The 15070-nt window shown below is 39.4% G+C and overlaps 1 protein-coding gene across 4 annotated transcripts in view; it reads right to left on the reverse strand.

Moving 5' to 3' along the window:
- The window catches only part of TENM2 (teneurin transmembrane protein 2), a 3136407-nt gene that overhangs the window by 2578282 nt on the left and 543055 nt on the right, over nt 1-15070 (reverse strand). The window lies entirely within an intron of this gene.

The following is a 15070-nucleotide window of genomic DNA, read 5'->3' on the forward strand; positions in this document are numbered from 1 at the left end:
TTCATTCATGTTATTGATTGGATACATTCCCCTGGTACTCAGGAGTATATTATTTTATATATTGTGTATTAATACATAACAAGATGTCCCATGAATAAAACACCATGTGAAGTAACCAGGGCTTGAAAGTAAAAAAAAAAAAAAAACGTAATGATTTTGGAGCCATTCAGACAAATGCATTTTGTAAATACTATACATGAACGCTCTTGAATACATATTATATTTCTTCTTACTTTTAAAGCGCTAGCAATTTCCGCAGTTTAGAAGATTGTCCTCACTGCCATCAGTCCTTATTCTCAATAGGTGGCTATTTTCCCCATTTTACATCCACTAGGGCTAGTGTCAAAGGATGTCAATTAAATTATTAATTAGCTTTCTAGTCTACATAGAAACCAGAACACCTGAAGGGATCCCATGAAAACAAGGGGAGAGCTTGGAATCATAATAGAGATGTTGTACTTAGTCTGATTTTTTAGACCCAGGATCCATTGTTGCAAAGCAGCAGTGTTAGCAACTATCATGCTGCCTCTATAGCTGTAGCGTAGTGTAGGAGGTAAATTTACTGGGCATCCTGGTCCTGTACAGATCAGCTGGATGGTTTCCTAAGGTGGTTTGATGCATCCTACCTTATGGCAATACACAACCGCTCATCGATAAATGTCTACCTGTCAGGCAGACCACAATTCACATACACACTGAACAATATGTCATAGATTAGTGCACATAGACTGACATTGTTCTCGACAGCACAGGTCCTCTCTACACAAATGATGTACTGTCTTGAATAATGATCTTTTCAACAGCACAGTCTTTACCTGTTGAACAAATATTCTGCTTGTTCGTAAGGGGATCATCGAACTTTAGACTGCAAGATTATCATGAACTAGTGTTCTTAGCGCTCATTTATTATAAGCTTGCAGTGTAAATATACCTCTAAATTGGGAAATAAAAAGTAAGGATATTGTTTCCTTTACAGAGAAATACCTCAAAGGAAATCTGACACCCTCGCCACACAATACAAACTATTTATATGTGCATGTAGCTCTTTCAAAGACAAGTCCAGCAATACCTTTACATGACCAGTAGGTCACTGAGAAATTAACTTTTGAATGGATATGCAAATAAGACTGTAGATCTGAAGCCTCTGTCACTCCAGCTCAATTTCCCACCCAGTGTCACTTCCTGTCTGCTTCACTGACAGCCTCCATGCTGTATGACTTCAGGGAAAGGAGTTATCAGGCAGGCAGAAGGCAGTGACATTGGGCATGGAATAGAGCTGGAGTGACAGAGACCTCAGATCTACATCTACACGATCCTCTTATACATATCAAAGTATTGTAGGGTTAGGGTTAGGGTTAGGATCCCTTAGGGTTAGGGTTAGGGTTGGGGGGTGGCTTTTCAGTGTGTATTCTTGTGCTTTTCTATAAAAACGCATGTGTTTAAAAACGCATGCAAACGCATGTGCTTAAAAGCGCATGCATTTACATAGACATCAATACGTTTTTTTTGCCGAAAAAAACGCATGCGATATTTTGCGGCAAAAAAAACGCCGCTAAAATTACTACATGTATTTACTTCATGTACAGTAAATTACTACATGTTGCATTTCTGCAACACAACGCATGCAGAGAAAAAACGCATGCGCTGTCAAAACGCATCAAAACGCATGCAAAAAACGCATGCGTTTTTAATGTCAAGTATAGGAAAAAAAACGCATGCTTTTTTTTGCGCAAAAACGCAATTGTGAAACCAGCCTTACATACGGAGTAAAGGAATAGCCTGGTTATCACTATGTGTAGCTCACCCATGTATACATGTTTTCCATTTGGGGTTACTCATTTACATATTATCTTTCTCTAACAAATGTAAACATGCGGTTATTGGTTGAGAACCCCTGCATTATGGATAGCCTGTCACTGCCTGTATGCATCATCATATAACTTACCTGTCCTGGATTTTTCAGGTTTTATTGTGTGAATTTATTTGCATGTGTTTTTTGTTCTATTGTTCTAATAAAATTTTTGTAATTTTTCATAAGAAGGTTTCTCATGGCATATGTAACAAATCTGATATAAGTAATTACATTCGGGAACTTTAGGCTCCTTTCTTTTTCTCTTTATGGCCATTACAAAATTCTCATAAATAGTGTTGTCGGATCTCTTCTGGGTGGTGCATGCATAAAAGTGCACATATTGTATCAGCAAGAGTAACCAGAAAAGCAGCACTCACCCGATCCTTCTTTCAAGATGTGGTTTAATCCGTTACATAGGTGACATTAATATTTGCGGAGGTGCAAGGGTCAGGGGAGTTTTTCATGAAAAGTAAGACCTGCCGGACTACGGCCTTTTCATGCCTTACTGGCACTTCTATGGGTTCATAGAAAAACTTTTTTTATGGACCCGTATTTACACCATATGCCACCACTATTCGGGAGTGGGAAGAGAGAAGCTAAGTGCCAGAATAGGTGCATCTTACAGATGTGCCTTTTCTGGGGTGGCTGGAGGCAGATGTTTTTAGCCGGGGGGGTGGGGGGGTGGGGGGGGCAATAACCATGGTCCCTCTCTAGGCTATTAATATCTGCCCTCAGTCATTGGCTCCCCCACTCTGGCAGAGAATATTGTTTTTCCATGATTTAACCCTTTATGTTAACACCTAAGAGCTCCCAAATTTGGCACACACAAACTACTAACATTATTAGTGAGGAATATATAAAAATATAATGGATATGAAATAGTTTACTGTATGTAAACTAGTGGCCTGCCCCCTATTTTACATATTGAATAGAATATGTTTTGAAAAAAAAAATTCACATTCAGTAGGCAGGTGCCTGCGCTGTAGCATGATTGCATGTATAATGTTAATGTAATTATTTTATTTGGTGATATACATGTATTCAGAAAAAAAATCCGATCCGATAGATGATACTGCGCAAGCGCCACTAGCGCCATTTTGCTAGAGGAAAAAAAAAATTGTCTCACAAATTGTATCACATAATATCTTAGGTTTGACATGGCCAGATCACCAGCGCAAAAATTTAGCAAACTGATTGTTGAGAAAACAACATCCTCTCAAAATGCCATATTATTGAGTGTCTGTAGCTCAATCGCACAAAACAGTATCAATGAATGCCTGTACGAATGTCATGAAGCAGTCATAACAGGCATGATAAAAATCATACTTGAATTAAATAAATATACTAGTAGTGTACAATCAATTTATTGGTCAACCGCTGAATTCTGAATTAAACCTTCGTGCCAAGTAAAAATTCTACCATGAAAATTGCATCATTGAGATAAAACATTGTACTGATTACACACCATTCTTTACCATTTACTGTCCATTTATACAAATACAGTCGCTGTGACCAGTGGGGTACCGCAGGGGTCAGTATTGGGACCTGTTCTCTTCAACATATTCATTAATGATCTGGTAGAAGGTTTACACAGTAAAATATCGATATTTGCAGATGATACAAAACTATGTAAAGCAGTTAATACAAGAGAAGATAGTATTCTGCTACAGATGGATCTGGATAAGTTGGAAACTTGGGCTGAAAGGTGGCAGATGAGGTTTAACAATGATAAATGTAAGGTTATACACATGGGAAGAGGGAATCAATATCACCATTACACACTGAACGGGAAACCACTGGGTAAATCTGACAGGGAGAAGGACTTGGGGATCCTAGTTAATGATAAACTTACCTGGAGCAGCCAGTGCCAGGCAGCAGCTGCCAAGGCAAACAGGATCATGGGGTGCATTAAAAGAGGTCTGGATACACATGATGAGAGCATTATACTGCCTCTGTACAAATCCCTAGTTAGACCGCACATGGAGTACTGTGTCCAGTTTTGGGCACCGGTGCTCAGGAAGGATATAATGGAACTAGAGAGAGTACAAAGGAGGGCAACAAAATTAATAAAGGGGATGGGAGAACTACAATACCCAGATAGATTAGCGAAATTAGGATTATTTAGTCTAGAAAAAAGACGACTGAGGGGCGATCTAATAACCATGTATAAGTATATAAGGGGACAATACAAATATCTCGCTGAGGATCTGTTTATACCAAGGAAGGTGACGGGCACAAGGGGGCATTCTTTGCGTCTGGAGGAGAGAAGGTTTTTCCACCAACATAGAAGAGGATTCTTTACTGTTAGGGCAGTGAGAATCTGGAATTGCTTGCCTGAGGAGGTGGTGATGGCGAACTCAGTCGAGGGGTTCAAGAGAGGCCTGGATGTCTTCCTGGAGCAGAACAATATTGTATCATACAATTATTAGGTTCTGTAGAAGGACGTAGATCTGGGTATTTATTATGATGGAATATAGGCTGAACTGGATGGACAAATGTCTTTTTTCGGCCTTACTAACTATGTTACTATGTTACAATAATTTTTATGCAATTAAACACCATAATGCTGTAAAGTTTTCAAGCACATTAAGAAACATATAATACTGAAATCAAATAAAGTGTTATTTCACATCATTAAAAAGCAACACACTAAGCTGCTGAATGGATAAAAGCATATCCAGCTATGACATTGGTGAGGTTATTACGGTATATATTATAAGTAAGTCATGCGGAAGGTTAGTTTTTCACCTTTTACATGGAGTCATATAGCACAATACAAAGAAGAGCGTTCTGCCTTATTAGGAAGACTGAAGCATACAATGTAAGATTTGCCTGGTTGTTTCTTTGGCGGTTGATGAAGAATACTATACATCAACTACAAATGGGTCAAATAAGATAAGGTAGAAAGAAGCAAAGTGATTTTTCAGAAAAGATAACAAAAGATAAATGTTATGGTCGCTATAAAAAGCATTGGGAGTTACAGCCTGATATGGGCCTCTTTACCAAATGAGCAATTATGTCATTTTCTGAAGGAACTAACACCAGCATGCTCCTACTCCAGTTTAAAATAGAAAATAGAAGATTTGCTGCTGTTAATGGTCAAAATCTTGTGATTTTATACGAGTCTGAACATCATCAGATGAAAAAAGTGCGTCCCCTAGTGAGAGGGTGGAGCATCCACCATCACCTGACAGATTAAATACAATTTACACTGGAACCCAGTGGACATTATGGCACAAATCTTTGTTTCATAGCTGAGATTTGCTTTTCCAGTGTACCGAGAGGTAAAGGCATGACAATCTTATTAAAAAACGTATGTATCTTAAATGATTTGTTCCATTTTACTATACTGTGCTCTAGCCTATGAATAGTGTTTGAAATGCCAGTCCTAAAAATTATGATTGCTTTCTTTATTTTTTTAAGGGAATCTGTCAGTAGGATCAACCCTCCTAAGTTGCCTATATGGGCATGTAGATGAGAAGAAACTGAATAAAATGATACCTTGATATCTGCCGTCTGATATCTTATTCCAGAGGAATATACTTTTTTTTAATATGCAAAAGAGCTGGTGAGATCTATGAGCTGAACACTGATCTGCATGAGAATCTGCCTTCAGAGCTTACTTTAGATGAAAGGAGACAGTCCGAGACATGTAGCTCGGGACAGAAGACGGTCAGTCATCACATGTCTTACACTAGTAATGCCCTCTTTCATCTAAAATAAGCTTTGAAGGCAGATCCTCAGGCCGATCTGTGACCAGCACATAGAACAGAAAGACCAGATTAGACTTTGCCAAAAACATCTAAAGAAGCCGTCCCAGTTCTGGAAAAGCATTCTTTGAATACATGAAAGTAAGATCAACTTGTATTGGAATAATGGTAAAAAGATGGTATGCAGGAGGCTTGGAACGGCTCATGATCCAAAGCAAAACCACATTCTCTGTAAAGCAAAGGCAGTGTGATGACACGGGCATTCATGGCTTCCAATGACACAGGGTAACTAGTGTTTATTGATCATGTGACTGAAGACAGAAGCAGCCGGATGAATTCTGAAGTGTACAGGGCTATACTTTATGCTCAGATTCAACCGAATGCAGAAAGGTTGATTGGACAGAGCTCCATAGTACAGATGGAAAGTGATTCACAACATACTGCAAAAGCAGCCCAGGAGTTTCTTAAGGCAAAGAAGTGGAATATTCTCCACTGGTCAAATTAATCACCAGATCTCTACCCTATCTTTGGGGTTTGGGCTGTGTATGACATTATTTTTTAATTATTATTATTATTATTATTATTATTATTATTATTATATAACTGCATCATGTTTTAGTAAACAACTGTAATGTCAAAGCTTCTGTCACTGTCCAAATATCTTACATCTCACAGCTCATACATCAAGGTAAGACTGAGCACAGCAACAAGACACTAGGCAATTGTACTGCATCACAAAGGTCTTTTTCTCCGAGGCATGGTATTATGCAAATAATAAATATAGATGAAAAACAGAGTAATCTAAATCATATTCACACTTGCATGACTTTGAGGACTTTCAGGACTACTTGTTCTTGTTTCATGGCAAGACTGAGCACAGCAACAAGACACAAGGTACTTGTACGGCATCAGAAATGTCTAGTCCAGGCATGGATTGTAAAGCAGACTGGGTTGTTTTTTTTCAAGAAGCACAAAGAAATGGGCAAAGCTAAGGATCGTAAATGAAAGTTCACATTGAAATTAGATATCCAGCAGTACCATCAGCTCACAACTGGCAGCAACCAGTGGATCACAACTACACTCAAATACAGTTCAAAAACTTTTGGCCAGAAGTGGTCTTTATGGAGGAATTATAGCAAAAATTCATACCTTCAACATGTTATAATAAATATGTGTGAGTGATATCCGCGCTGCTGTGACAGAACGAATCCACATATAGTTGTAATACACTTTGGTGGTTTATTTAACGCGTTTCAAAGCCTATGGCTTCTTCTTCAGGAAATTACCACAGAGATATCACCCATACATATTTATTATAACGTCTCTGAGAAGTCGGTTTGCCGACCTGTGGATCTGCAGCACCTTACATCTACATGCTTTTACTCTGCACCATCAGGTGAGCAGTTCTCTAAAATTGATTGGAGTAATCCATAGGATAAGACCCTATTTGCACTTTTTTGTTTCCCATTATTCTACTAATACCTTCAACATGGAAATAAAGCTGAGCTATGCACAAAAATGTAGGAACTGGGTGCACAAACATGGCAGAGAAGCTTTAGACTGATCAGTCAAAATGTGAAAAATTTAGCTGTAACAGTAGTTTGTTCGCTAAGAGTGAATAATATGAGAATTTGAAGGCAACAATGAAGCATCATGGGTTACATAGTTATTAAGGTTGAAGGAAGACTATATGTCCATCTAGTTCAACCCATAGCCTAACCCAACATGTTGATCCAGAGGAAGGCAAAAAAACCCATGTGGCAAAGAGTAAGCTCCACACTGGGGAAAAAAATTCCTTCCCGACTCCACATATGGCAATCAGACTAGTTCCCTGGATCAACGCCCTATCAAGGAATCTAGTGTATATACCCTGTAACATTATACTTTTCAAGAAAGGTATCCAGTCCCCTCTTAAATTTAAGTAATGAATCACTCGTTACAACATCATACGGCAGAGAGTTCCATAGTCTCACTGCTCTTACAGTAAAGAATCTGCGTCTGTTATTATGCTTAAACCTTTTTTCCTCCAAACGCAGAGGATGCCCCCTTGTCCCTGTTTCAGGTCTATGATTAAAAAGATCATCAGAAAGGTCTTTGTACTGTCCCCTCATATATTTATACATTAAAATAAGATCACCCCTTAGTCTTCGTTTTTCCAAACTAAATAGCCCCAAGTGTAATAACCTATCTTGGTATTGCAGACCCCCCAGTCCTCTAATAACTTTGGTCGCTCTTCTCTGCACCCGCTCTAGGTCAGCCATGTCTTTCTTATACACCGGAGACCAGAACTGTGCACAGTATTCTAAGTGTGGTCGAACTAGTGACTTGTATAGAGGTAAAATTATGTTCTCCTCATGAGCATCTATGCCTCTTTTAATGCATCCCATTATTTTATTTGCCTTTGTAGCAGCTGCCTGACACTGGCCACTGAATATGAGTTTGTCATCCACCCATACACCCAGGTCTTTTTCATTGACGGTTTTGCCCTGAGATTTAGAATTAAGCACATAATTATACATCGTATTACTTCTACCCAAGTGCACGACCTTACATTTATCCCCATTAAAGCTGGGTGTTCTTTACAAGTTTCGGGCTTCATTTTAGCAAATGCCATTGAGTATTTGGCCAGGATTTATGGTGTCCTCAATGCTAAGAAAAACAGGAAAATGGTCTTCCATTCTTCAAAATCATCAAGAAAACATTTGACTGGCTCCAAATTTATTCTTCAGCTGGACTACAAACACAAACATATAAAGAACTATCTTCAGTGTAAGGAGTACTGGAAGTAATATTGCCCAAAGAGTCCTGATTTCAACATCATCAAGTCTGTTTGTTATTACTTGAAGTGACATAAGGATTTGCCAAACATACACATAGACATTTGGTTAGTTCTCCAAGATCCTTGCATGTGTTTGCGTGTGAGTGCATGTAGAAGAACTTATGCTGTGTTGAAGAAGGGTATGGGCAGTCATATAAAATATTGATTTGATTTAGATTTTATTCATTCACTTTTCATTTTGTTAATAAAATAAACTATTCACAATTGTATTTGGGAAAGCATTCTTACTCTACAGGATTTTTTCAAAACCTGCCTAGCATATTAGCGCAGTATTATATATATACAGTATATCCACCTATACAAAACACTAGAGTATACTATTCTCTGTAAAACATGCTAACTTTACTGTGGTGGACTGTCAAAAACAACATAATCTTCAGCAATACTTCCAAAAGTAATCTTCTTCATAGATGCATATAACAATGTGTATGCTAGCATACATTTAAAAGAAAGCAGTGGATTAAATAATTGTATATTATGGAAATTTGACAGAACAAAGAACAAATAAATAACGACTGAGAAAAAGTAACAACATGAAAACATCTGCAGCAGTATTTCTATTAGTATACAAGTAATGGAAGTCACACTTATGCTGTCTCTGCATAACATTAGACTTAATAAAAATGTGAAATATGATGCAAATCAGCACAATTTGTTTATAGCACTTTGAATTTTTTTTTTTTTTAAATATTATAATTAAAATCTTGATGCTAGATACAGATACATGTGTGCAATTTTAGCTCTGTAAATCATTCATCAACTCGGCAAGTCTGTTATTCAGGTTCCTAAAGGTAAAGAATAAAGTCTAAGCATAAAAGAACACTGGTGTTCAAAATAAGGACTGATTTTAATATGTAACATTTGTGTTCTAATTATTGGTCACCCATGGTCAAAATTGCTGCTATTGTGAACAAGTAGGCAAGTTAAAGGTGAAATGATCATTAAAAGGGCTAAATTTAAAGATGGCACATTTCCTTTGTAATTTAGGCAAATATATATATACTAGATGGTGGCCCGATTCTAACGCATCGGGTATTCTAGAATATGTATGTAGTTTATTTATGAAGTTTTCAGAATAATGCAATTTATATACAGGATTCGGCCGGCTGGGCGAGACCACTTAGTGAAGCGAGGTTCAAATTCTGCTCCAATTTGCGGCCAGACTGATCGTTCGCGGCCGGGCATGACCAATCAGTGAAGTCAGGGCCGGCTCCAGGTTTTTGAGGGCCCCGGGTGAAAGAATCTCAGTGGGCCCCCATCTATAACACATACCACGATTCATGATGCGCAGATACAGCAGAGAAATAAACCACAGCCAAGTAGCATATAACACAGCCCACGTAGCATATAACACAGCCCACGTAGCATATAGCACAGCCACGTAGCATATAGCACAGGCCACGTAGTATATAGCACAGGCCACGTAGTATATAACACAGGCCACGTAGTATATAGCACAGCCACATAGCATATAGCACAGTCATGTAGTATATAGCACAGCAATGTAGTATATAGCACAGCCCACGTAGTATATAACAGCCCACGTAGTATATAACAGCCCACGTAGTATATAACACAGCCCATGTAGTATATAGCACAGCTCACGCAGTATATAACACAGCCACATAGTATATTGCCCAGCCACGTAATATATTGCACAGCTACGTAGTATATAGCACAGCCCATGTAGTATAGCAATATGGGCACCATATCCCTGGTAAAAAAAAAAGAATTAAAATAAAAAATAGTTATATACTCACCTTCCAGCGGCCCCTGGATCCAGGCGAGGCATTTAGCGATGCTCCTCGCGATGCTCCGGTCCCAAGAATGCATTGCGGTCTCGCGAGATGATGATGTAGCTACTTCATCATCTCGCGAGACCGCAGTGCATGGCCCGGAGCTTCGCGAGGAGCGGGAAAGGCGCCGGAAGATGAGTATATAATGATTTTGTATTTTTTAATTATTTTTAACATTAGATCTTTTTACTATTGATGCTGCATAGGCAGCATCAATAGTAAAAAGTTGGTCACACAGGGTGAATAGCAGCGTTAACGGACTGTGTTACACCACGGCATAACGCGTGTAAAGCAGCCATTAATCCTGTGTGAGCGCTGACTGGAGGGGGCACTGACAGAGTAGGAAGGGGTGAATTCACAGCCGGACTATGTCCGTCACTGATTTGTCACGGCCTGCCGGCAGCGACCAATCTGCAACGCGGGATTTCCGTGACAGACAGACAAACAGACGGAAGTGACTCTTAGACGATTTTATTATATATATATATATATTGTCATTTTTTATATTTTAAAAGCTACTAAATGGAAAAGGGGCTGACACTCTGAAAATGAAAATGTGGAGGCCATAAAGCAGACGACCATACCAAGATAGCAAAGCGTTTTCAACTTGCCATCTCGAAATGTAATTAAGAAATGGCAGTTAACAGGAACAGTGGAGGTCAAGAAAAGGTCTTGAAGACCAAGCAAAATTTCAGTGGGAGCTGCTCATAAGATTGCAAGAGAGACAAACCCACACTTGATTGCAAAAGACCATCAGAAAGATTTAGCTGACTCTGGAGTTGTGGTACATTGTTCTACTGTTCAGAAACACCTGTACAAATATGGCCTTCATGGAAGAGTTATCAGCCTGCCTGCTTCATTGTTCTATGGTTCGGAGGCAACTGTGAAAATATGGCCCTCATGGAAGAGTTATCAGAAAAAACCTCTAAACAAGGTTAATGCATTTTAGAAACATGTCTTGGGGATCGATGAGGCTAAAATATAACTCTTTGGCCACAATGATCAAGGGTATGTGTGGAGAGAAAAGAGCACATAATTTCAGGAAAAGAACATTAAGTATGGGGGTGGATCAATCATGCTTTGGGTTTGTTGTTTGCAGCGAATGCCACAGAGAATATTTCAAGGGAAGAATGGATTCAGTGATGCATACATAATGCCATCTGTAAAAAAGCTGAAGTTGAAAAGAGGATGGCTTCTACAAATGGATGATAATCCTAAATACATTTTAAAATCCACAATAGACTACCTCAAAAGGTGAAAACTTAAGATTTTAAAATGGCCATCACAGTCCCCTGATCTGAACATCGATGAAAATCTGTGGCTAGACCTCAAAATAGCAGTGCATGCAAGACGCCCGAGGAATCTCACAGAACAGGAAGAATTTTCCATGGAAGAATGGATGAAAATCCCTCAAACAAGAATTGAAAGACTCTGGGCTGGCTACAAAAAGTGTTTACCAGCTATGATATTTTCAAGAACGGCTGCCACTAGGTACTAATCATGCAAATATGGAAATATATATATTTTTGGCTAAAATACAAAGGAAATATGTCTTTAGGTCTTTTAGAGAACATTTCATCTTAAACTTGCTTAACTGATGATAATAACTATAATTTTGACCAGGGGTGACCAAAATTTTACATGGCACTATAAGTAGTGCGACTGTCTTCATGTTAATTATATATAGCCAGGAACTCTCTTGGTGCCTGGGTAGTGCAAGGCTAGATAGAGGTCAGGGAGGTTTCTTAAATTGCTTATTAAACATTTATTTGGTTTTGCATGGGGTACAATTGTTTCACACACAAAAAAACACAGCCAATCCAATCAGCATCATGGTTTTGAGGCTGAAACAACAGTTCAACTGAAATATCAAGACAAAAATATAAAAGGGGTGCACCACTTCCAATTATTCATGTAGAGTGCTACCAGTGGACATAAGAAAGATAGGACTATAACAAAATGAGAGAAAAGTGCTTCCAAACATAAAGGAAATCATACAGGAATTTCATATTTACCTTTCTAACAAAAACCTTGAAAATCTATTAACAAATCAAAAACAAAAAAAGAGTAATCACTGGAGAGTAAGGGAAGGGCTTCTGCTTATAGCCAGAAATGTGTCTAATCTAAAGATCAAAGGAAGAAATAAGTGAAAACTTCTGTTTATGCTTCATTTGTATATGTGTTACATAATTTTCTTTTATTCTCTTTCTATAGCTTCATAAAGTCTGTATTATATGTATAAACTATAGAGTTGAAATTTGAATGTTCAAAATCAGTACACTTACGCTACATTTTGCCAACACCTGAAAATGCCTCAAAATGGTAACTTTTGAGCAGAATTTGCTTAAAAGGAACCAGACAGCATTGCCCAGGACCCCATAACCACCACCATATAAAAAATTGTGATCTTTATATCCTTCTGAAGAATCTCATTTTACTGTTTTATTGATTTTTTCATATGTAAAAAATCTACTTTATAACTGCAGTGGCAATATGCTAATTAGTGGGAAACTTGTTGTGATTATATGGTTTTCTCCAAACTAAATGTCCCATTTTTCATGTTATTATGATCCTGTGAGCATGAGTAAGCTGATTTCCAAGAGCCACTGGCCCTTTGCAAATCTCTGCTTCTCTGACAATTCTGTGTACATCCGGCTTCACTGCCACGGGAAGCAGCAGTCATGTAGGACACAGCTAGACACGAGACTAGTCATCGGCTAGTTTGCATGTGTCACTGCAGCTATAAAATAGATTTTTGGAATATGAAGAAAGGGTCTGTTAAGACAAGTAGAATAGTATAAATTTCAGGGGCATGGTGAAATTGTCAGGTTCTTGTTAAAGAGGACCTGTCACCGGAGTGATAAGTGGACAGTTTTGCTCTTATTTTATTTATGCTGCTATGCTGAGTATTCAAGGGTTTTTATGTCACATTATAATCTGCCATAGGGTTATAGAGATGAGCCTTTTCATTTAACGCTATAATCTTCATGTAACCAGCCTAAACACATGTCGCTGAGAATCCTGTGAGCAACACCCCTTTGTAAAGCCCATAAAAATTAGCAAACGATAAGCATCTCTATAACCAAGTGGCGAATTTAAAAAAAGAAAAAAGGGATATACTTAGGAAAGCACTGGAAAATAATAAAGGAAAAAATGGAAATTTTGACTTTGTGACAGATCTTTCAAAAATACAATCTTTTTGTGATTCAGTTAACAGCATTGTTTTTCTAAAATTTGTACTGTTGGCAGGTATGAAAATGCATAAATCCTATAGTACCAACAGAACAATGCACTTTTCGCTCTCATATGAATAGTACACAAGCAATAACAGATTTCTGAGGGCCAATTTACGTAATTGATAAGTTTAGACAGGACAGATGTCCATAATATCTTCTTATTTGCAGTTCGTGGGCAGGTTTATATGATAGCTTGTAGCACTGGCAAATTACTCAAGCAATCTAACAAATGAGACACCTGTTTTAATGATCTTACATCGTAATTGTGTGTATATATATATATATATATATATATATATGTGTGTGCGTGCGTGCGTGCGTGCGTGCGTGTATATATATATACATATCTATAATATAACGCTGGGAGCGTCACTCTGTCCGAAGCCTTTATAGACTGCGCAAGCGCAAGCGCCGGCGCAGTCTGGCCCCCACAGAGTGATGCTCCCAGGAGATCGCGGTATGCGTAAACACTGAACGCACACCGCGATCTCCACCAGAGAGGCAGGGACCGCCAGGAGGGTAAGTAAGTATGAGCTATATCCCCCTGTCCCCCGTTCCAGTGCTGCGTGCGGCTTCGTCTCCCGGGTCCTCTGCTGTGACGTTCACAGTTCAGAGGGCGCGATGATGCGCCTAATGCGCGCCGGCGCCGCCCTCTGACTGACCAGTCACAGCTAGAGGTCCCGGAAGATGGCGGCGCGCAGCGGTGGAACGGGGGACAGGTGAATATAGCAAGTGCTGGGGGGCCTGAGCTAGCGGCGATACCGGCACCTGACCCCCACAGCGCGCCGGTGTCCCCGCCTGCTCAGGCCCCCCAGCACTCGGCGCCCAGCGACGATAGGTGAGTATGGTATTTTTTTTTATATATCGCAGCAGCATACGGGGCATATACAATGGAGCATCTTATGGGGGCCATCAACCATAATGGAGCAGTGTACGGGGGCATACACACTGGAGCGTCTTATGGGGGCCATAAACCTTTATGGAGCAGTGTACGGGGGCATACACACTGGAGCATCTTATGGGGGCCATCAACCATAATGGAGCAGTGTACGGGGGCATATATTATGAAGCATCTTATGGGGGCCATAAACCATAATGGAGCAGTGTACGGGGGCATACACACTGGAGCATCTTATGGGGGCCATAAACCTTTATGGAGCAGTGTACGGGGGCATACACACTGGAGCGTCTTATGGGGGCCATAAACCATAATGGAGCAGTGTACGGGGGCATATAAAAGCACAAAAAAGACATCTAAGTCAATTGCACATTTGTTGTGATCACCCTTTGCCTTCAAAACAACATCAAAGCAAGAATTAATCTAGGTACACTTTCAATTGCAAAAAGAACTCGGCAGGAAGGTTGTTCCTAACATGTAAAGGTACCTTCACAATGAGCAACTTTCCAACGAGAACGACAACGATTCTTGACGTTGCAGCGTCCTAGATAGCGATCTCGTTGTGTTTGACACGCAGCAGCGATCAGGATCCCGCTGTGACATCGCTGGTCGGAGCTAGAAGTCCAGAACTTTATTTGGTCATCAGGTCGGCGTGATTCGTCATGTTTGACAGCAAAAGCAACGATGCCTGCAATGGTTTTTCATGGAGTGAACAACCAGCGAGAACGATAAGTACGTC

This window comes from Ranitomeya imitator, chromosome 4 (genome assembly GCF_032444005.1).
Source record: "Ranitomeya imitator isolate aRanImi1 chromosome 4, aRanImi1.pri, whole genome shotgun sequence".
Classification (NCBI taxonomy): Eukaryota; Metazoa; Chordata; class Amphibia; order Anura; family Dendrobatidae; genus Ranitomeya; species Ranitomeya imitator.